Raw genomic sequence first — 23,438 nt, forward strand, 5'->3', positions numbered from 1 at the left:
GGGTTTTTAAGATATTGTGGTGACCCACTCCTCTACGCAGTCCAGGTACAATTATTGGTGCGAATCATAAAAGTTCAGGGTTTTTAAGATATATTGTGGTGACCCACTCCTCTACGCAGTCCAGAAAGATACCTTTTTGCAACGTTTTGGACTAATAACTATATTGTGAGGTGTTCAGAATACACTGTAAATTAGTGGAAATGCTTGTTATTGAATGTTATTGAGGTTAATAATAGCCTAGGAGTGAAAATAAGCCCAAAAACTTGATTTTTAAACTTTTTATGTTTTTTTCAAAAAAAATCCGAATCCAATACCTTAAATCCGAACCGAGACCTTTCGTCAAGTGTTTTGCGAGACAAATCCGAACCTCAAAAATAACGAAAATCCGGATCCAAAACACAAAACACGAGACCTCAAAAGTCGCCGGTGCACATCCCTAAAAATAACCACAGTCATTTGCAGCTAGTGTAGGATAGAGGCCCTGCACGATTTTTTTTAGGTGGTAGTGCAGGTTTATCTAAACTAAAACTTTGTTTTGATACATCTATTATTCATTTTCAGACTTTGCAGGACTATATGACATTATACATAAATCTATTTCAGAAAATTGATTCACAAATCTTTACTGGTTCAAAGTAAAAAAATATTTAAAGGACAAAAAATTTTGTATTAGAATTCATACATTTCTAAATGTATAAATACCACTTCCTTCTTTTTTTCACGAACATCAAGCTGTTTTCATGTTTTTTTTTACCATTCTGACAGATATTATATTATATGCATTATTAGATTATTATATGATGGAGGAACAATCTGTTTTTACATCCTATTAGCTCAGTTTCAGCTAGGAAAGATCAAAGTATGATACAAAAATTAACATCATTATTAAAGCAAAACGTACACCTCTAGAGAGGTAGGATTCGGTCGGATAATTACTTCCATTTCCAAGCTTTGAATCCGTACTTACTCTGTGTATTATTTTACTTATTAGAGCATCAACGTAAATGCACTGATGTAATTTCATGTTCTATGGGCTAAGATGAAGAGACTTTTTATATCTAACAATATTACCTTTTAATATACTGCTAAAGCCTGCCAGGCGAGTGAGCATTAAATGCATAGTGTGCTCAGGTGTTTTGTACAAAATCATGAAAATGAAAAGAAAGTGGTGAAAGTGACAAACTATTGTAGACAAAGTAAGTGATGTAAATGAAACATGAAAGAACATTCTATTAAGTGATAATAACATTAACAATGCTCCTGGCTGAGCCTCAAAATATGGAGGGGAGTTATGCTGACACAATCTGACCTTGTGTCATTTTAGATAACCTATTTAACATGTTTGGCACATCAGCCAGGCAGCTGTACTATTTTAAAGCATTTTCAAGCTGCTCTTAAACATATTACTGTGAAAGAATGACCCAGTTAGATTTAAAAGGAAAGCAATGAATTTTCAAGGTGTTCTATTCAATATGTAGAGCTAACCAGAAATTAATTTGGAGGTGAGTTCTACTTTATTCATTACTGTTTTACTCATTCACCTCAGAGCGTAAAACACAACACATTTCTAATGTCATCGCTGTGTGGAGAATTTGTAGCTACTGAATCTCTGCGCTGCATTGTATGCTGTTATACTATTTTCTTCCTAGGCTAATTAATCAGGACTAAAGGATAATTCCTTGTTTTCCTATAAACTCTACCTTTGATGGCCAAGGTCCCTATGGCCAGTGACTGCTGAGCCATAATGCTTCATGACTCACATCCTGCAGTTTCAAAGTCATCATCGGACCGAACCTTTGGAATCCTTCACCTCAATAGGCAGAAATAAAAATATTCCAAGGTGTTTTGTTAACAAGCAATTATTCTATATATTATTTATATGTTAGAGGGATAGGACTTGTGATTGATATGGAAATGATAACAACGTTTTTAATAGCTTGCCAGTCTTTGAACCAATTATAGTGTAGTAATATTATTAATGTCATAGCAAACCAGACAGAAATGTGCTTAATATGAAAACAAATGCATCTTGTAATAATTTCTGCAAGCATTTGACCCTAAAAATGTACTTAAAACACAATAAAAGTCATATATTATGCTACACAACTGCTGCCCAACATTGCAAATGCCAATTAGTATACTATGTTTATTTATTGTGCTATTGAACCAGCTTATGAAATCTTGGGCTATTGCATCATAACTGAGAATGTTGGGGGTGAAAAATGTTGTGTCTTCTGATGTCAGAAGTTGGGCCGGTTGGAAGTTTTTTAAAACATGCACTAACATGGTGTAGACATGTATGTTTATTGCCTCCAATTGCAGAAACACAATTTTATATTAATAACAAGATATTTAAACTTAGTTGTTGTTCATAAAGCTGTGGGTGATAAAGAGGCTCTTTTCCTCTGTAAAACACTATGGTGTAGATTTACTAAAACTTTCAAAAAGGAAAATTGGAGGTGATGCCCATAGCAACCCTTCACATTCTAGCTATCATTTTCTAGAATGTACTAGAAAAATAAGATATACAATCTGATTGGTTACTATGCGCAACACCTCCAATTTTCCTTTACAACATTTTAGTAAATGTACCCGTAGGACTTTTACATATAGGTGCAGTGGAAGGTTTACAACTTTTGGCCTGGGGTGAAACACAAGAAGTAGCTCAGGCTCTTCTACCAGTGAAATTAGAAAATGTGTGAGTGTGTCCTTTCCTGGGTCTAAACATTTGTCTAGAGTAAAAATATTAATTATGTAGTGAAGATGAGAAGGAAAAATCTATATATGTCAGGTACATATGAATGTAGTGCATGCCATAGGGGAGCACCGTAGAGCAGAACCTGCACAGAGGAAAGGGTGCCTGGCAATATCGAATATGGCTTATGTCATGATGCTATCAGTGGATGTGATCCATGAGGAGACAGGAGGAAGACAAAGAAGGCAATAACAATCAGATAAGCAGGCAAGAAGCAAGAATAAGCAGAAAAGTGGGCAAGAAGAAAGAATAAGACATAGAAAAGAAGAAAAGAAGCGTATAAGGTAATTAAATTACTCCAGAAAAAAAACACTGGGGGGGGGGGACTGGGCAGCATTAGTGGAATACATGGTTTATATGAACATTAAATGTTAGAGTCATGGACCTCTTTATATGTAGAGGGAAGGGGGCACTAAGGGACTAAAATGTTATCTTCAGGCCCATGTCGGGACATACCTTTGCATGATAAATACAGTAAATATCCAAGTCCTAATAATCCAATGCAAGGCAAGTTATTAATAAACCAGATTAATAAAATACCAGTGAAGTGGAAAACACATAGACCAGTGACACTTCCCCTTTATAATTATTATTATTATTATTATTATTATATTTTATTTATAAGGCTCCATGAAAGGTCTGCAGCTCCATAAATAACATTATCAGGAGTATACAATAAACAGACAGCAACAATCCATAACACATTACATAATGCATGAAAATTAAAATCACATAAAACCAGACATCTACTGCTTAAGAAATAATGCACAGATAATTTGGTATTGCAGATCCAGTTATTTATGGGACAGTGAGTGAGAGTGATGGTAAGGTCCATTGTGAAGTACTTCTGGGCTCAAGAAAACAGGGCGAGGGAAGCAGGCCTAGAGTTACAGAGGGTGATACTATAGTAGAAGGAGAACACAAGGAAAGAAGGCCCTGCTCGTGTGAGCTTACATCCCTTTACCCACTTGTACCTGAAATACAGTAAAATATTCTTCCCATCCTGGGGTTCATCTTTATCTATAATGTAGTAGCAGTTCTGTCACCCCAAGATCTGAAACAAAATCTGTGGAGATTTTATACAGACAACATAGATAGAAATATATATAAATAAACCATAATACATTATTATCATGGTTGTCAAGGATTCTGCTGGACATGGCAATGCCCACTCACGGGCACGGAGTCTAACAGGTAGGTGATATTCACCAGGAAACCCCGCAAGGAAGTATGGTCTTAGTGACACCGAACATGCCGGTCGCGGCCCCGCGAGTTAGTGGACAGCAGAGTAGTGTGGAGGAGCCAGGAGATGCTAGGAGGCAGACACTGACCCCAGAAGGTAAGTGGTAGAGACACTGGAACAATGGTAATACAATGCCGGCCACGGAGATGAGAGCAAGCTGATGTAGCGGTGGTAACTCTGGACAACAGCTGAGGAGTCACAGAAACAGTGGTAACTCTGAGAGGCAGTAGAGAGATAACCAATGCTGACACGATGTAGTACTCAGGAGGTGGTAACAAAGATACTTGGAACAGCGGTAGTTCAATACAGGCCACGAGCTAAGAGCAGACTAAAGTAACGGGGGTAACTCAGGACAACAGCTGAGGAGTCACAGGAACAGTAGCAGCTCTGAGAGGTAGCGGTGAAAGAACCAAAGCTGACACAATGTAGTACTCAGGAGATGGTACCAGAGATACTTGGAACAGCAGTAGTTCAATCCCAGTCACGAGCTGAGAGCAGACTGTCAGAAACAAACGCAAACCAAAAGGAAGACAGGAACCAGAATCACAGGCTGCAGGAAGTGAGCTTGAAGAACAGACATCAGACAGGTGAACATAGGAGGTTTAAATAGTGCTCCATAATTCCATAGCCAATGAGGGAAGAGAGGAGGTCTCGAAGGAGGACAGACTCTGCACCTGCGCCAAACTGACTGCAGGGTGACCTAAGGTGTGAGCCTGATGCCAGGATATGCCGGTTTTATGGTCTGTGAGAGGCAGGTAAAGAGACAGGTGCCCGTATGCGGGACCGGAGCATGACAATAATAAATAAATATATAAAGGTGACAGCAACATATCACTCAAAGCCAGATGGGGGCGCCAGTGTACTGTTACACCCAGGGTACTAAAAAGTCTAGTTATGACTCTGAGTAGTAACAGTAGCAGTAGCAGTAGAAGCAGCATCATCAGCAGCAGCAGTAGCAGTAGCAGAAGATAGGTAGATGGATAATCCAACTTCATAGATTTTTATTCAGTTATATGAGAATCCAGGTTCAGCATCTTGTTTAAGAGGTTGTTGCTATGTTTACATTAGCAACTTATAGTTTGAGCATATGGGCAATATAATTCATATATTTCATATTTTCAAATCTATACAAAATCAAGTTTGGCTAATCTGTTTTATGCACAAACAACTCTATAACAGACTTCTGTTTAAGATAATAATTTTAGAATAATTGAAATGTGAATAAACTCAGAATTGTATAAAAAATCTAAATGTCTATCTGTCATAAATAAAAATTACAAAACTGATTGGAGTTTTGAACTTTGATATATTTTATTAAATACAATTCTGTTTTTTCAATAATGCACTTGCTGTTCTGCAATGTATGCATTCATGTGTATAAAATAAGTAGCATTCACATTTTATTTAGAGTATAGTTTCATGTGGTTCAGTTCTTGTAAGATGCATTAGCATAAGTGAATTTCTTTGTATGTGCATTTCCCAGTTAGCTTAGTCTTATTTTAAAAAGATTATCATGCTGTTCTGTGATTACTTATATGCACACATAACAAAGAAAATCCCTCCATGACCAACAATACCACTAGTGGATAGTTAAATATTTCAGACACAACACTTACATAACGAATGAAAAGGAATTTCCTAACAACAGAATGTACACACATAACACTTTATACATATTAATGTATTGCTTGACCTATTTAGAAACAAGTTCAATATATATGTACTCAGTGGTATAAAAACACAGTCAAATCCAGTAAAGTTAAATGGTCTAGAGGTCTAGTATTGAATAGTGAACATGTGCTGATGGATCTTGAAGAACTCATAATACATTTATTTCATGACAAACTGCATTAAGGCTGCTCTGGACATACATTTAAATGTAAGTATAACATAACTGACATCATTGTAACCATCATTTCCTAGATACAGTATTTAAATGATTAAAGGTTCTACAATGCTACTATTGCTACAATAGTAGCTACTGTTGTAATGCTACTATTTAATCCATTACCTTTAGAAAATACTATATAATAATGTTCATTTTGCAAGGTTTCCCCAACTCTCCTAATGCTATGAACTGGATATTTCTCCATGGCAACTGCATATTGGTAATGTTTTACAGAAAAAAATTATATCTTTTGCTTGCTTATATGAACATCTAATTTAAATTAATTTATTACTCGACTTTAAACTCAGTCCCGTGTTCCTAGTCAGAAAGAAAATTATTTGGCTCTACCACCTGAAAATTTAGAAATCTTATAAACATTTATCCAAAAATTTTATGTTGAACCTCCTCTTAACATAGTATTCATCATTAACAAAAACTGAATGCTTATCTTACTGACATACTCACTATTGTGCTCACATTCATAGAAGCATGTACATGATTTTCATGGATATCTTTACTTTCAAATTGGAATGGGTGATCATAAAATATTAGTAAGATATTATGATAGTTATTGTGGCTCGAAGACACTAGTTAGAGAGTGCTGCACTTTAAATCAGCACTATGCCCAACCTTCCAAAAAATCCTCTTCTCACAAACATAAAACATATAAATATTTGTGAAGGCTGTGATTGTGATTGGCTCTTTGCCAATACAAAGTATTGGCAAAGAGTGCCCTCACCAAGGACAGTATTTTTTTATCTGGAATGCCATATAAGTTCAGTTCCTGGGCCCAGTGAACTCAACTGCAGTTGCTGATGCCATCTCTGTTCCACATTTGAATAACTCTGTTGTCTCCTAGGTGGCCACAGCTTGTGAATATGAGGAAGAAGTGTCCAGGATTCTGTGTTAAGGATTGAGCATGATGCCAAGAAAAATACAGGGTACCATTCTACTCCGAGCTGACAGGTAACCACAAGAGAACTTGAGCACAAATATGAAAGTCATTTACAGAAAAAGAAAATGGTAATATATTCATTTAATGTAAATGGTGAAGGATAGTCATGGTTGCCAGCAGCAGACTGTCTTAAGATTTCTACAATGACTAATTAATCTTTTGTGTTTCTATCTTCCACTGTCTCCTCATAATTCAATCATAGCGCACCACCAGCAGCTGCACAGAAATACCAATCACCAATAGCTGCTTTAATATTTTTGGCTCTTAAATCTTTTGCCTTACAGTAGCCACACTCACTTCACCCACCACCATCTACAATTGTGATTCTGCTACCTTATGTTTCAATTGTACGCCACAACTTTTGGGCAGGGCCATCTTTACCTTCTGGTTCATTGGGCATAGTTTGTTTGTATTATGATCCCCTTAATGTACAGCACTGCATAATATGCTATTGTTTTTATAAAAAAACATTAAAAATAGTTATAGTGTTGTCTGTAGATAGATCATTTTGCTGTTTTTTTTCTGTATTAAATATAAAATAAAGTATGTTTATTTATGTTTTTGTTTGGGTAAATAGTTTGTCTAAAGAAAACAAAAACAAAACAACAAAAAACGGTAATCCTGCAGCCTGACCATACACAGGAAAACACCATTTATGAAAGCGATTGACTTTACTCCTTGATTTTGTACTACTGAATTTGTGATTTTTTTCCACCAGAATGTCAGGTTTAAAATGCACATACTATTCTGCAAATAGGTTAATATGACCTAAAACAAATAACTTGAGCAGGTGTGACTATTCTGTTTTAAATCATCTTAAAAAAATGTAAATTTTGCTTGAAAATTATATAAAACGATCAAAAATAAACAAATGTGTGGTTTAAAAAAATAGAAAGACCTTTGACTTCTGGGTAGGCAGTGCTGTAACTAGCCATTTTAGTGCCCTGGGCGAGACAGGGAACTGGCGCCCCCCATCTAAGTGGGAGTGTCAATCGTCGAGTGGGCGTGGTCAACCTACTGTGTGGGCGTGGCTAGCGCTTCACAAGTTCTAGACCGCACTGAAACCCCCTCCTTCCCCATTCATCTCGGTCTGGCTTTGTAAGGATCTTTATGTAATAAGCCTCCATAGAATCAAAGTACTTTAAATGCAGCTATCACATGCTAGCTGTATAACAAAAATGAATTGGTTATTGAAATAAAACTCACTGAAACAAATTAAAACATAAATGTAACGGTACCATCTGTATCACACTGCCCCTTCATCCCACTGTGCTCTCCATCACAGTTTCTCCTTTATCACACCGTGCCATGGAGCCATCTTTATCACATTGTGCCCCCTTATCACCATCACACAAAATTAATAATTATATAATAAATATATATATATATACACACACACATACAATATAAAGAGCCTCCTAGTGTCCGCCATACAATACAGAGAGCATTCCTGTGACCGCCATACTATACAGAGAGCATTCCTGTGACCTCCATACTATACAGAGAGCATTCCTGTGACCTCCATACTATACAGAGAACATTCCTGTGACCTCCATACTATACAGAGAGCATGCCTATAACCGCCACACAATACAGAGAGCATTCTTGTGACTGCGATACAGATAAATCTCACCTGAAATTAATAGACCCACCATTAAATTAAAAAGCCCCATCAATAAATTAAATTGACCCACCAGCACCCCACAAATAAAATAGTACCCATTAAATAATTAGCCCCCACCTAAACGTCACCATTAAATTAATAGCCTACCTCCCACCCATGTACTGAGACACCCAACCTCCCTACCCTCATATCACACATTATATTAATACATCCCCCCTCCCCTCACACATTATGGCAGCATACTCCCCCTTCCCTCATAAAGCATAGCAGCATCCCCCCTCCATAATATCAGCTTACATCCCCCCCTCCCTCCTTCCATAATGGCAGCTTACATCCCCCCTCCCTCCTTCCATAATGGCAGCTTAAATCCCCCCCTCCCTCCCTCCTTCCATAATGGCAGCTTACATCCCCCCCTCCTTCCATAATGGCAGCTTACATCCCCCCCCCTCCCTCCTTCCATAATGGCAGCTTACATCCCCCCTCCTTCCATAATGGCAGCTTACATCCCCCCCTCCCTCCTTCCATAATGGCAGCTTACATCCCCCCCTCCCTCCTTCCATAATGGCAGCTTACATCCCCCTCCCTCCTTCCTTCCATAATAGCAGCTTACATCCTCCCTCCCTCCATAATAACAACACACATGCCCCTTCCCCTGCTTTGAAGCTTACCTTCTTTATACCTGACCAGCCGTCGCTGCCTGGCTCCTCTCTGCTTCTCTGCTCCTCTGCTGCCTAGCAACGTCATGACATCAGACGCTGAGGCAGAGGGCAGAGTTCAGAAGGGGGTGGAGTCGGGTGCCGGCCGCCATTTTGGATGCGCCGGGCGGCCGGCAGTCTGAATCTGAGGTCTGTTTAATTTTTTTTCCACTCCTCACACAGAGGCCGGTGCAGGCGGCCATTGCGCCCCCTTGGGACTGCTCCCGGGGCAGCGGCACCGCCCGCACCGGCCTCGTTACCGCTCTGTGGGTAGGTGTCCTGTTGATGGGCGCTTTTTTACAAGCTCCTGGAGAAGCTTGTGACGAACAGTCTCCCAGGGTGCCAGGCTGTTTGTTTCTCTACGGACTGAAGAGAGGAATCTCGAGGGTGACTCTGCTGACAGTACAGGAGATTCATGAATGTTGCAGCTAATTGTAGCCGACTGTCAGCGGTGAGACTGTGAGCCGGGAGCAGGAATGGAGCAGTGCTGAGAGCCGTGTGCAGTGCCGAGTTATACTCTACTTAGAACCTGCCTGAACAGTATATCCAGGGTTGGTGTAGCCAATTCCTGTGGCAGCAGTGTGCACTTGTGCTGGAAGGACAATAGTGGTTGCTGGGATAAAGACAGATAAGGCAAGTGAAGATGTCTTGCCAGCTCCCTGATGTTGGTTTGTCCGGAGTCTAGCTCAAAGCAAGTGAGTGTTGGTCAGAGACGTGGACTTGGACTTTTAAAAACGTATTAAAGCATATTAAAGCATATTAAAGTATAGTGAAGCACAACACGGCATTGTGATTGCTTAGTGTACCAAATAGCATTGGACCAATATATATCCATTTGAAGAAGGGGCGAAAAAAAGGAGAGAAAAGAAAAAGAAAAGAAGTGGAAAAAAAAAAGGAAAGATAGTGGAGAGAGTGGAGAAAAAGAAAAGAAAAAGGGAAAGAAGGAAAAGAAAGCCACAACCAAACCAAAATTCTGTTCTGTTCCTGTTTTTCAGTTGGGGCTTGCAACTTGTAGAGGTGTTAGAGAGAGATGAGAACTGGAAAACCTATACAAGTCTATAAAAGTCTCTAAAAGATTTATAAAAGCATAAAAAAAAACCTTGATGATGAACCTATGGCTAACTGAATGATTGGATTGACTTATACTTATACTAATTCTATATTTGTATATTGGGACTAATTAATTCTTCACTTATATTTGAAAATTTAGATTGAAAATTACGGATACAGTCTGCAGCCTGCAGTTTAAAGATCACAGATCACCAGAGGAGAGAGCTGAAGAGAATGCTTGCTCTCATATGCTTGGATATGTAAAGTATGGCCTCGGTTGGAGCCGCTATCTGTTATATCTGTTATATAGTTGTTTATGCTGCTTATTCTGCTTATGCCTATGTCTACGCTTGCACTGATGTTTGATATTTAGACTGGTTTTGCATGTGACTTACTGGACTTTATTGGTATTAGTGGTATTAATGGTATTAATGTTTCAATACTCCAACACTTTAAACTGATCCCAACTGGTATCTATGTATTAGTACTTCTATACTCCTATGCTATAATTATTGTATTTTTTTTTGTTCTTCTTGTTTTTTCCTTTTTTTTTTTTGCATGTTGATATATACTGATATATGGAGATTTTTAACCACTTTAACTACTTCAATTATCAACTAGCATTGGAAGAGACGTGTCTTTGTGAATTTACTCTTTTGGGTCACTTGATTGATATTTGATATATGGGGAGGAATCCTGGGGGGAAGAATCCTGGGGTGAAAAGTGGAAGATCTAAGCATTCTGAGGGTCGATCCCAGAATACCCAAAGTTCTCTCTTCCCTACATTGAAATTCCCTATACCTCCTTCAGAAGATAGTATATCTACAGCTACAGCTAACTCTGATTCTCTGATTTCTCCTACATTTGCAGAGGTGGCTAAAAAAGTGTCACTTATATTAATGCCATTGATCGATCAGAAAGTGGATGGCATACCTGCTACTGCTGCTATGACTGTGGCACAAATTGAATCAAATGCCAGACGTATTAATTCTTTGGAGACTAGAGTTAGTGATATTGAGGACTCTAATGAGGCCTTACAGGTGGAAACTTCCTCCCAAAGTAAAACAATTAAAATGCTTATAGATAAAATAAATGATCTTGAAAATCGTTCTAGACGTAGTAATCTCCATTTCATTGGTATTCCTGAAATGGTAAAACAAACTGATCTGTTGAAATTTTTGGAAATTGAGTTAATTGAAGCTTTAAGCGTTTCATCTGATGTTAAGAGTGTTACAATAGAGAGGGCTCATAGAATGGGTCCAGAACATGGAAATATAGATAGTCGTCCTAGACCAGTCATTGCCAAGTTCCTTAGCTTCAGAGAGAAGGAAATGATTTTACGCTCTTTCCGTTGGATCGAATCTTTGACAGTGAAGGGATCAAGGATTCTGATATTTCAGGATTTGCCTACTATTATCTCACAAAAACAAAGAGAATTTACTTCAATATGTAATTTTTTTGGGAAGAATCAGGTGCAATTTGCTTTATTATATCCTGCTAAATTACGAATTACTAATAAGGGGCAAAATTATTTTTTTGAGGATCTGGTTAAGGCGAGGGATTTTGGAAATCAGATGAATCTCTAAGACACTATGCACATGAGATCATTTAAATGAATAGGATGTCCAATGATGATATTTTGTTTGTTTTGTTTTCTGTTTTGTTATTTGTGATTGTTGTTTTTTTCTCTATGCCCCTGGTACTTAAAGTCAGGTGCAAGAAGTCAGGTCAGGTGGAAAATTGGAAAAGGGAGAAGTTTTGTATTTATAGTCCACAACTTTTATTTGGATATTGATTATTAGCTTTTGGCAATCCAAGTGCAGTCATAGATATAAAGAAATTACAATTTGTTCTCATCCTGCTTGCTGGGACAGGGCGGGAGAGGTGTATAGCAAATTCCTGATTGTTTCATTTTGCCCGAGGGTGGGGATAGGATAATTGGAAAATAATATGATTTAAATTGAGTTTCAAGAATGCTGGAGTCTAAATTTAATATTATCTCCTGGAATGTAGGAGAATTGAATTCACCGCCTAAGCGGAAAATGGTTATAAGTCATTTGAAGACTCTGTCACTGGATATTTTATTCATTCAAGAGACACATTGTAATTGTACTCGGGGATGATTTTAAAGTATTCATGGATTCAAGACTGTATTTATGCCCCTTATAAAACTAAAAAGCGAGGAGTTGGGATACTTTTGAATAAAAGACTGTGTTATACTATTGAGGATAAGTTAATTGATACTGATGGTAGATATATTCTTTTGCATTTGTTAATTAATGATGAACATTTTACATTGTTGAAAATGTATGCTACAAATATGCCTAAGCAAGGCTTTTATGCTACATTGTTGGGAATTTTTACTTCAAAGAGACCTTCCAAATGTTATTGTGGGAGGTGATTTCAATAAGGTAGATAATCCACAGTTAGATAAATCAGCTATTCCTGCCTCTTATGTTAGCTCTGGGTGGGATAATATTCAATATTTTAAAGATAGTCATGGGCTTTTGTTGATCCATGGAAAGATTATAACCCCAATGAAAGAACTTATACCTTCCAGTCAGGAGTTCATCATACCTTTTCACGTATTGATTATCTGATGGTTTTAAACTTGTTACTTTCTAGAGTAAGTTATTCTCAAATTGGGAGTATTTTAATCTCGAATCATGTCCCGATATGGATAAATTTGAGGGTGCGCTCTGATGTGGCCATTCGTCGGCCTTGGAGGTTTCCTGCATATCTGGCACAATCAGATGATTTTAGAAAATATCTTTTTCAGAAATGGCTGCAATTTGTAGATGACAATTTAGATCACTGGGAAGATACAGTACTGTTTTGGGAGACCTCTAAGTTTGTACTAAGGGACCACATCATTGTGTACATGACAAAGCAGGAAATAGAATATCAAATTAAATATGATCTTTTGAACGGAGCTCTAAAAACTGCATTTGAAGCTTATATAGAGTCCTCGTCATCTTCTTCCTTTGAGTTTTAAATGAAGAAAATCAGCTTTTGGAAGACTTATTGACATCTAATGCAAAGTCTAGATTGGATTATTCTAGGAATAGATACTATAGGTGGGGCAACAAAGCAGGGGGGTGTTAACAATCATGACCAAAGCTCAATGGAAAAAACAATATGTGGAGGCAATTAGAGACCCGACTTCAGGTCATAGATATATGTCATCCTCTGAGATTGTTCACCAATTTAAAGTATACTATAAAATATTATATAGGGTAGATATAGAAGATTTATGTCTTCACCACTCCCTTTTAAAGTCTGCTAAAATTCCTAAACTAACTGAATTACAACTTAATGTTTTTGTCAAGGTTAGCTGGGATACAGACCCCTGACCTGCCAATACTAACACTCACCAGAGGCGCGGAGACTAACGCAGCGGCTGGCCTTCACCAAGAACCCCCGCAAGGTGGTATGGACTTCGCAGCAACTGCCATGCAGGTTGCGGCCCTCTGAGAGTGGGGCAGGATCCACAGAGTTCAGTGAGTTAGAGATCTGTGGGCTCCAGGAATGACCGTAGGAATAGCGGAGCAGCGTGGAGCTGTGATGGTCTGTGGGTTTGCAGGGATGACCGCTGGGATAGGGGAAAGCTGTGAAGCCTGGAATGGTCTGTGGACTGCAGGGGTGACCGCTGGGATAGCAGAGAGCTGTGAAGCCTGGAATGGTCTGCGGACTGCAGGGATGAGCGCTGGGATAGCGGAGAGCTGTGAAGCCTGGAGTGGTCTGCGGATTGCAGGATGACTGCTGGGATAGCGGAGAGCTGTTAAGCCAGGAGTGGTCTGCGGAATGCAGGATGACCGCTGGGAGAGCAGAGAGCTGTGAAACCTGGAGTGGTCTGCGGATTGCAGGATGACCGCTGTGATAGCGGAGAGCTGTGAAGCCTGGAATGATCTGTGGAATGCAGGGGTGACCGCTGGGATAGCGGAGAGCTGTGAATCCTGGAATGGTCTGCAGACTGCAGGGATGACCGCTGGGATAGCGGAGAGCTGTGAAGCCTGGAGTGGTCTGCGGATTGCAGGATGACCGCTGGGATAGCAGAGAGCTGTTAAGCCAGGAGTGGTCTGCGGATTGCAGAATGACCGCTGGGATAGCAGAGAGCTGTTAAGCCTGGAGTGGTCTGCGGATTGCGGGATGCTCAAACTGGAGGAGACATCCACTAGGAGAACCCAAACTGAACCTAAGAACAGGCTCAGAGGAGAGGAAGTGGCAGGTTTAAATAGTGGAGGGAATTCCCTCAACCAATAGGAGGCTAAGAAAGGCTTTAATACAGAAATCAGGTCTGCGCATGCGCAGACCTCTCCAAGATGGCGGCCGCAAGTGGAAATCGGAGCGCCGGAGGGGTAAGGTGAGCCGGGTCTCGACTAGTGGGTCCCCGGCGTATGACAGTACCCCTCCTTTTAGGGTGGATACCGGACACTTGGGACCAGGTTTACCGGGAAACTTAGAATGGAATTTCCTCAGAAGACCCGGAGCGTTGATATCGGCCGCACGGATCCAGAAGTGCTCTTCGGGTCCAAATCCTTTCCAATGGACCAGATACCAAATGCCACCTTTGGAAATTTTCGAGTACAAAATGTGAGTTATCTCGAAGTCCTCATCCTGTTGGAGTTGAACAGTTGAAGACGTAGAAGAGGAAGTGGAGAAACGGTTGATGATAAGAGGTTTCAACAGGGAGGCATGAAAGGAGTTGGAGATACGAAGACTCTGGGGTAACTGTAATTTAAAGCAGACTGGATTTAGGATTCACAGGATCTTATAAGGACCTATATAATGGGGTGCGAACTTCATGCACGGAATTTTGAGGCGTATGTTCTTCGTAGAAAGCCAGACTCGATCCCCGACCTTGAAAGCGGGAACTGCCCGCCTCAGCTTGTCAGCAAAAAACTTGAATCTGGAAGACGTTCTCCTGAGGGCGGACCAGACTTGAGTCCAGATGGAAGAGAATCTTTGACATACGAAATCCACAGCGGGAACCTGGTTGGGAGGGAGGGACGAAAGTTCAGGGAGGAGTGGGTGAATTCCAAATACTAGTGGAAAAAGGAGTAGAGGAAGTGGACTCATGGTATGCATTGTTATGCGCAAATTCTGCCCAAGGTAGGAGGTCCACTCAGTCATCCTGGTTAGCTGAAGAAAAGATCCTCAAAAAGGTCTCAAGATCTTGGTTGACCCTCTCGGTCTGTCCATTAGATAAGAAGATGACAGACATAAGCAGATACCCAAGACTTTACATAGAACCCACCAGAACTTGAAAACAAACTGTACTCCTCTGTCTGACACAATCTCGGAAGGACATCCATGAAGTCAGAAAATCTCCTTGATAAAATGGTTGGCTAGAACAGGAGAGGAAGGCAGACCCACCAGAGGTACGAAATGAGCCATCTTGGAAAACCTATCTACGATGACCCAGATAGTGTTAAATCTCTTGCTGGGAGGGAGGTCCGTAATAAAGTCCATGCTAATGTGGGACCAAGGCCAAGAAGGAATAGGTAGTAGCTGGAGAGGACCCGCCGGGCCTGATGGGAGGGTTTGGATTGGGCGCATGTACTGCAGGCGGCTACAAAGTCCTTTACATCATTTCGAACAGTAGGACACCAGTAGTTTCTGGATATGATCTCCAGGGTCTTCCGGGCTCCAACATGTCCAGAGAAACGAGAAGCGTGAAACCATGAGAGGATCCTCTTTCGGAGAGCGGGAGCAACAAAAGTCTTACCCATAGGTGGAGTACAGGGAGTAGAAGCAGACAACTGCAATACATTTAGGGTCCAAGAGAGGGCGTTTAATGGGCTCTTCTGAGTCAGAGGTAGGAATGAAGGCCTGAGATAAGGCATCAGCTTTCTTGTGGCAGGTTTAAAGGTGATAATGAGCTCAAAGCGGGAGAAAAACAGTGACCAACGGGCCTGCTGGGAGTTCATACATTGAACAGAATGTAAATTCTTATGGACGGAATAGATAGTAACTGGATACAGGGCTCCCTCTAGAAGGTATCGCCACTCCTCCAAAGCCACCTTAATAGCCAATAGCTCCTTATCTCCGATGGTATAATTCCTCTCGGCTGGCAGGAGGCGCCTAGAATAGAAGGCACAGGGATGGAGTTTGTTTTGTACAGATTTCTGGGACAGGATGGCCCCTATACCGATGTTGGAAGCATCGACTTTGAGAAAAGAAAGGGCGAGACGTGTCAGGCTGCTGAAGCACCTGAGCAGAGGAGAAAGCGTTCTTTAGAAACTGGAATTCCCGTAAAGGCTCCTGGAGGCCAGGATTTGGTATTGGCCCCTTTGCGGGTGAGGGCAGTTATGGGAGCAACAATGGTGGAGAAACCTTGGATGAAGCGCCGATAATAGTTGGCAAAGCCCAAAAAGCGTTGGATAGCTTTAAGGCTCGTGGGGAGTGGCCATTGTAAGACAGCTCGTACTTTCTCAGGGTCCATTTCGAGACCGGATCCAGAAACCAGGTAGCCCAAGAAGGAAATTTGTGGAAGTTCAAAGGAGCATTTCTCCAATTTACAGAATAGTTGATTCTGTCTGAGTCTGAGAAGAACTTCGGCCACATGTCTCCGATGAGAAAGGAGGTTTTGAGATAATATCAAAATGTCGTCCAGATAGACAACCACACAAACATAGAGGAGATCCCGGAAGATCTCGTTCACAAAGCTCTGGAAGACGGCCGGGGCATTACACAATCCAAATGGCATAACGAGGTATTCGTAGTGACCATCCTGGGTGTTAAGCGTTGTTTTCCATTCAGGTTGTAGGCCCCGCGGAGGTCTAACTTGGTAAAAATCTGTGCGCCCCTGATGCGTTCAAAGAGTTCTGTGATAAGAGGTATAGGATAGCGTTTTTTGACTGTAAGGGCGTTAAGGCCTCGATAGTCGATACACGGTAGTAAGGTACTGTCCTTCTTGATGAAGAAGAAGCCTGCTCCGGCTGGAGAGGTAGAGGGCCTGATGAATCCGCGGTGGAGGTTCTCTTTGATGTGATCCGACATTGCCTGGGTCTCAAGCAGAGAAAGTGGGTATACCCGACCCTTGGGTGGTACCTTACCAGGTTGTAGAACCACCGGACAATCCCAAGGTTGATGAGGAGGACGGTGTTTAGAGTGAGCCTTATCAAATACATCAGCATAGGAAGCATACTGAGGAGGGAGACCTTGTTGGAGAGGGGTAACCACTTTGACAGGGAGAATACGAGGAAGATATCTCTGATGGCATGCGGAACTCCAAACGAGAATTTGTGGCGAGCACCAATCTATTTGCGGGGAGTGAAGTTGAAGCCAAGGTAAACCCCAGGATGAGCGGACTGGTAGCAACAGGTAGGACCAACGGAGATTTGTTCCAGATGTAGAGCTCCTACTTGAAGGCTGAGCAGGGGAGTGCGTTCAGTAATAATCCCCCTAGGTATTCGTGAACCATCAATGGCCGTAACGACAATGGCCCTCTCCAGAGGAATAACGGGTAAGGCGCACCGAGAAACCAGGGACTGAGATATGAAGTTGCCTGCTGCCCCGGAATTCACTAATGCAGTAGTAGTGAATGAATTCCCGGAGACCAGGATGGACACGGGAAAGGAACAGGTTTTAGAGCCATAACAAATAGGAGAGGATTCGGAAGGCCCATGCCTGACCTCCCTGGAGCCGGTTAGGGTTTTGCGTTCCCGGGCCTCTTGGGGCACGAATTTAGCAGATGACCTGGATCAGCACAATAGCTGCAAAGCTTGTCTTTCAGTCTGCGCTCTTGTTCCTCCGGAGTTAGGCGAGAATGTCCCAGTTCCATGGGCTCCATGGGAGATAACGGGCATTGGAACCAAGGTGCCATTCTGGTGGAGGGGCGGAAGGCAAGTTTGCCTTTACAAGCCATCGCCGCTTTAAATCTTAGCTGAAAAATCGCCGATCTCCCGCGAGATGAAAAAAACGGACTTTGATACATTTACCCCCAAGTGTGTAAATACCATTTTGTGATATCATGTACCAATAACTCTGTTGCTTATTTTATGGGCAAGTGCATGGATAAGCAGAGCATGATGACTGTGCCTGTAGGTATGCAAAGTGTTGCATCTTGTGATAGGAGTTGCTGGATGCATTGGGTGTTATTTGCTGAAAGCATGCTTGATGTGCCTGGGGTTGTGATCACATGCAGAAATGGGATTTCATTTTGCTAGAAGATAAATGTAAATGAGACTCAAGGGATTACAAAGGGAACGCAAAGCCATCTTCTTCCCATTTTTTTTTTTTTCATCCTGTATGGTGGTCGGCCTATACATTCATTGGGAATGGATTTTGCACCTTCCTGATACACTTTATATGGAAAAGGTTACCTAAGGCACATGTCTACCAATCTAATAAAAGCATTAAATTGCATGATATTGAGACATGTAATCAATACACTCCCAAAGATCCTCATTTTTTTGCATAGCTAATTTAATGTAGGACATAATTGAAAATGAAACAAGCAGTATTTTAGAAGAAGCCACTGTGAATATCTGTATTCCTACAAATTTTATCAACATTGTTCAGAGTACAACAAATTTGATTGAAGTCAGCTAAACCTTTTTGGTTATTTAATGCAATACACAAGTCATAGCAATTTGAGAGGTTACGAAAACCTTTTTCACACTAGTAATAAATTCCAGTCTTTCACATAATGTGGCCATTGTCCTGTCCTGGCCATACTTGATGAAGTTGGTTTAACAATTTCTACTTGACCTCTGGTCTGTGATTGTACTGTGTATCTACAAGCATCCTTATTGCTTCACTAATATCTACTGCTCTTTTAAACAATATTTCCTCCAGTTAACTGTCCCTTTCTTATGCACATCACACATAAATGTCTTTGAGTGCATCATTCAGACCATTTTAAATTGACAGTGGTTTAATAGTTAGCTGAACTTGATGCATGAAGGACACAGTACACTCACTTTCCAATTGGTAAAAGGTTTGGGTGCTAGGGTGCTGGGCTCTCGGGGGTAGCACTGTGGCCAGGTACATGCACTAACAATGTCTCTGAATAAGACATTGTTAGTTAGCAGGTGGCAAGGGACGTGCAATTGCTGCCATCGCCTGCCCGCTATTTCCCCATGCTGCAGTGCTTATGTGTAAACAAAAGTGGTCCCCTTTCTGCATCTGCCTGGTGCTTGGAAGAGTCATGAATGTTGCAATGCTTTTAGTGGAGAGGAGCTGAGGGGGTCCAGGAAGCAAAGAAGAAAAAAGAAAGAAGCAAGAAGTGTATTAATGTATTTTCTCTGTATTAATGTATTATTACATTAATACAGAGAAAACAGAGGGAGAAGGGTCTACAGAAAAAGACAGGGACATGGAGCTGGAGACAACATGGGTAGTGGTGGCTGGAGAAAACAGGGGCATAGGGGACTACAGAGAATGGGGGGAGAGGAGTTTGGAGAATATGGAGGGAAGAGGGGCTTATATTCAGAAATCCCCACAAGTTACATACTATTAATTTAAAATAACGTCAGGTTTGAGCAACGTTTTGTCTTTTTAGTATTTACCCACTATATGGCTTTCTCCTGTTGCTATCTATTAGTATAAATAATTTTACATCTGTAGAATACATTAAAACATAATTAAAGGTATTCTAAATGAGATACATACAGCATAAAGCTGTTTATTAAAATCTTGTCGGTAACAGGGCATTTAAAAAAAATCTGTTTGGCAGAGAGGCAGGTTTGAGATTAGTTGGTGGGCATGTGTCCATTTAAGAGAAAAGCTGGTCAGGAGGGGGGAATGTGTGACAAAAGTTGGTGGCAGAGGGACATGTGTGAATAAAGCCGACTAGGGTGCCTAGGGTAGGGGCGCATATGAAAGAAAAGCCAGTGGGAATAGTAAGAATGTAAGAATAGTAAGCATGTAAGAATAGTTGGTTGGCAGGGGGCATGTGTGAGAAAAGTGGGTGGGCAGTGGGGGACATATCAATATACAACAGGTGAGTGATGTCTATTTTTTTTTTTTGCTTTGTTCTGAAATCTAACATTTGGAACCTCCACTCTAGAAATCTTGCGTTAACTCCTGGGCAACAGTGAAGCCTGGACAGTATTCTAAGAAGTGGGAATTGCAGGTTGGCTCAAGCTTTGCATAGGGTACAGAGAAACCTTGCACCGGCCCTGGGTGACATGTTCTTGTACAACTTTCACTACAGAATTTTTATGGGAATGTAACTTATCTCAATTAACTATTCCGGAATCCCTACATATGTAGGGGCCAGTTTCTAGATCATTGTCAATGGCATTCACTCTTACTCACTCAATGGCATTCACTCACTCATACTAGCAGATTTTCCATGACTCTATATTTTAAAGGGTTGTTCAACGAATCAGACTGTTTCTTTAACATTATATTATGTAATTCCCCATATTTCTGAGCATAACCAATGTTTAAGAGAGACCTCAAATTTCACTTTGGAATTTTTCAACAGAATTGCATCAAATTTTAGTGAGAGTGGTATATAGGCCACATTGTTTCATTGTTTCCCTACACTTATGGCAGCACATTCCCCCATTCTCATACATATCAGCATCACTAATATTCAGCAAACACCCCAGTTACTAGTTTCTGTAAATTTAGTAATTTCACTGTGTAACCACATACAGTTCGCCTGGAGCCATTAGTAAGTAATATCAATGGCATTATTTTCCTACACAACTAAATGCAAACTCTCCCAATCCATGACAATCTCTAACATATACCAGATACTCCATTAAGTAATATCTGTAAATGTGACTAAATTCAATATGGACCTTTTCCACAAAACTGCACCAAAGTGTTGCTAAAAGGGTACTTTAGCCACATTTTTTCCTACCCTCCTTGCATATTCTCTTTCCAATTCATCCCATATCCCAGGAAAGCTGACTTTTTTTAAGCACACCAATGAGAACCTTCTAAAGTCAGTGATATTTAACTGTAAAATGTTTCCATAAATTTATAAAAGTTAGCAAAATGGCAATTATGTAGCAAAATGTCACCAAATTTAGACAGGTTGGTAAATGGGCTTTATCTAAATGTTAGCTGGGCTGAACATATGAGGAATGTATTGTGCTAGTAGTGAAGAAAAGAAATGTGGGTAACAAGCAAAGTGGCACATTTACACAATTTTAAAGAAAAATTCCACAGTGGAATAATACTAAATGTATGGAAGTCACTTACTGGGATGATTGGTAAATGTTAGCATTGATGTAATGGATGGTGAATTCAGTGCTAGAAATGTAGGAAAACAACACCACTCATATACTATTTTGACAAGATTTGGAGCAATTTTGCAGAAAATTCCCACAGTGAAATGTTGCCAAAGTTACATAAGTTAATCACTTGGGTGCCTGCTAATTGTTAGTGGACTGACCAATTGAGTTTGCCAAAATGTGTCCCAATTTTTCAGAAAGAATCCAGTGTTGCCAAGTTTTAAATATACAAATCCCCATATTTTGAAAATGCATAAGTGCAGGACAAAGATGTTTTTCTTCTTTTGCTATGTCATGCACTTATGTTTGCACAGTTGTTCCTGTTACACAGCTAAGTTTACAACATGGCATAGATTTTAAGGGGAGACAATTTATGCTCCTCATAATGAGAGAAGTAGGCAGATCATGGGCAGATCAGGGTGCTCCATGTATAGTGTGGAGAGTGAACTTTTGTAGTGGGATTTCTATTTTAGCTGTCATTTTAGCTAAATCTGTTTTGGTAGTAAGAAAAGGACATATTTTACACAACCTCTGATGTGGTGGTAATTAGAGGTGGATGAATCAATGCAACTGATTCTGAAATTCGGCCAATCTTCACCAAATTTCAAATTGATTTGCTAATTAATCCAGGTTCACCAAAAAATTGCCAAACAATAATTGCCCACTGGAGTATCAGACCAATCATAGTACATGGAATATAAACAGCAAGTCAGCAAATCAGCAAGCATCAACCAATGTCATATAGCCCTATAAAGGAGCTAAGATTTCGATTGGTACTCATTTTTCCTGGATCGGTCTAGAGGAAAACATCTGTAGATGCAATTTATGACACATGACATGAGCTATAGCTATCAGTGCTTGACCCCTGCCAATGTTCACTTCTCTGCACTCTCTGTAGATAATTTACACAAACCAAAATGACGCATACATAATGCAAAATTATATTTGGTCTATAAAGCACCTGGATATGCAATAGTGCACCCATATTTCTGCTTGTGAAGCAAGAGGACAGCATTTGCATTGTGGGAAAGGCACATTCTTCTTGGTGGCCATGAGGATCGGTTCACAGGCACTTTCACTGTGCAATTTTGAGTTAAAAGTCAGTCATATCAGATTTGCTGTGGTTTCACACCCCTTGCGCTAATCGTACCTCAGCCACTAATTTCAATATAATTGTATTTGTACAATCTAGGAAAATTTTACAGCAGAGGTGCATTAGTATGCACATAAAAATATAAAAAATATATCAATTGAAAAATGTCTAAACATAAATTTGTAACATTTAGAACAAAGGTAGTTCCTATGTTCCCCTACTGGCATAAGATATTTATTTATATTCACGTACCCAGAGACCAGCCTCGTTATACTGTCACCCCACTATACAATTCACGCTAAACATATGGGACAAACTTAACAGCAAGAAGACGGACATCGCTACATTCCCTTCACCTCTTACTCCACTTTGGCACCATCCGGCATTCCCTCCAGGGAATTCAATCTCGTATATCACACCCTGGCAGAGAGCAGGTATAACCCAATTCGAACACATCTCGGGGGAATATGCTCCATGCACATTTTCTGATCTTAGTGAAAGAGCGGGCCTCCCGTCTTCCTTGCATTTCTCCTACATTCAAATCGGAGGGTTTATCCAGGCCCAATGCAAATCCTCCAAATTGCAGAAACCTACCTCCTTCGAGAAATTTTGCATGCACCGAGTAGGTTTCCCAGGATTGGTGTCCCTCATATACCATGATATGTTATTACCGACCACTGAGACCTTGGAACCATTTGAGAGAACATGGGAGAGTAACACTCAGAAGACTTTGGACAAGGATGGTTAGTCTAAGCTGAGGCTCAGGATATCTAAGGTATCAATTAACACCTCAATCAGAGAAAACGCATTCAAAGTTTACACACGTTGGTATCTGGTTCCAACACGATTGCACATACTTTATCCGGACACGTCCGATCATTGCTGGAGAGAGTGCGGAGCAGTGGGGACTGTTTACCATATTTGGTGGCAATGCCCT

The 23,438-nt window shown here is 40.6% G+C and overlaps 1 protein-coding gene across 1 annotated transcript in view; it reads left to right on the forward strand.

Annotated features, from left to right (window-relative positions):
• Positions 1-375: 375 nt before the first annotated feature.
• Positions 376-23,438, forward strand: part of SLITRK6 (SLIT and NTRK like family member 6) — a 125,674-nt gene continuing 102,611 nt past the window's right edge. The window contains exon 1 of the mRNA XM_075199890.1: positions 376-451. The gene's annotated coding sequence lies outside the window, so the exon portion shown is untranslated. The remainder of the gene's footprint in view (positions 452-23,438) is intronic.

Source organism: Mixophyes fleayi, chromosome 2, assembly GCF_038048845.1.
Source record: "Mixophyes fleayi isolate aMixFle1 chromosome 2, aMixFle1.hap1, whole genome shotgun sequence".
Taxonomy (NCBI): Eukaryota; Metazoa; Chordata; class Amphibia; order Anura; family Limnodynastidae; genus Mixophyes; species Mixophyes fleayi.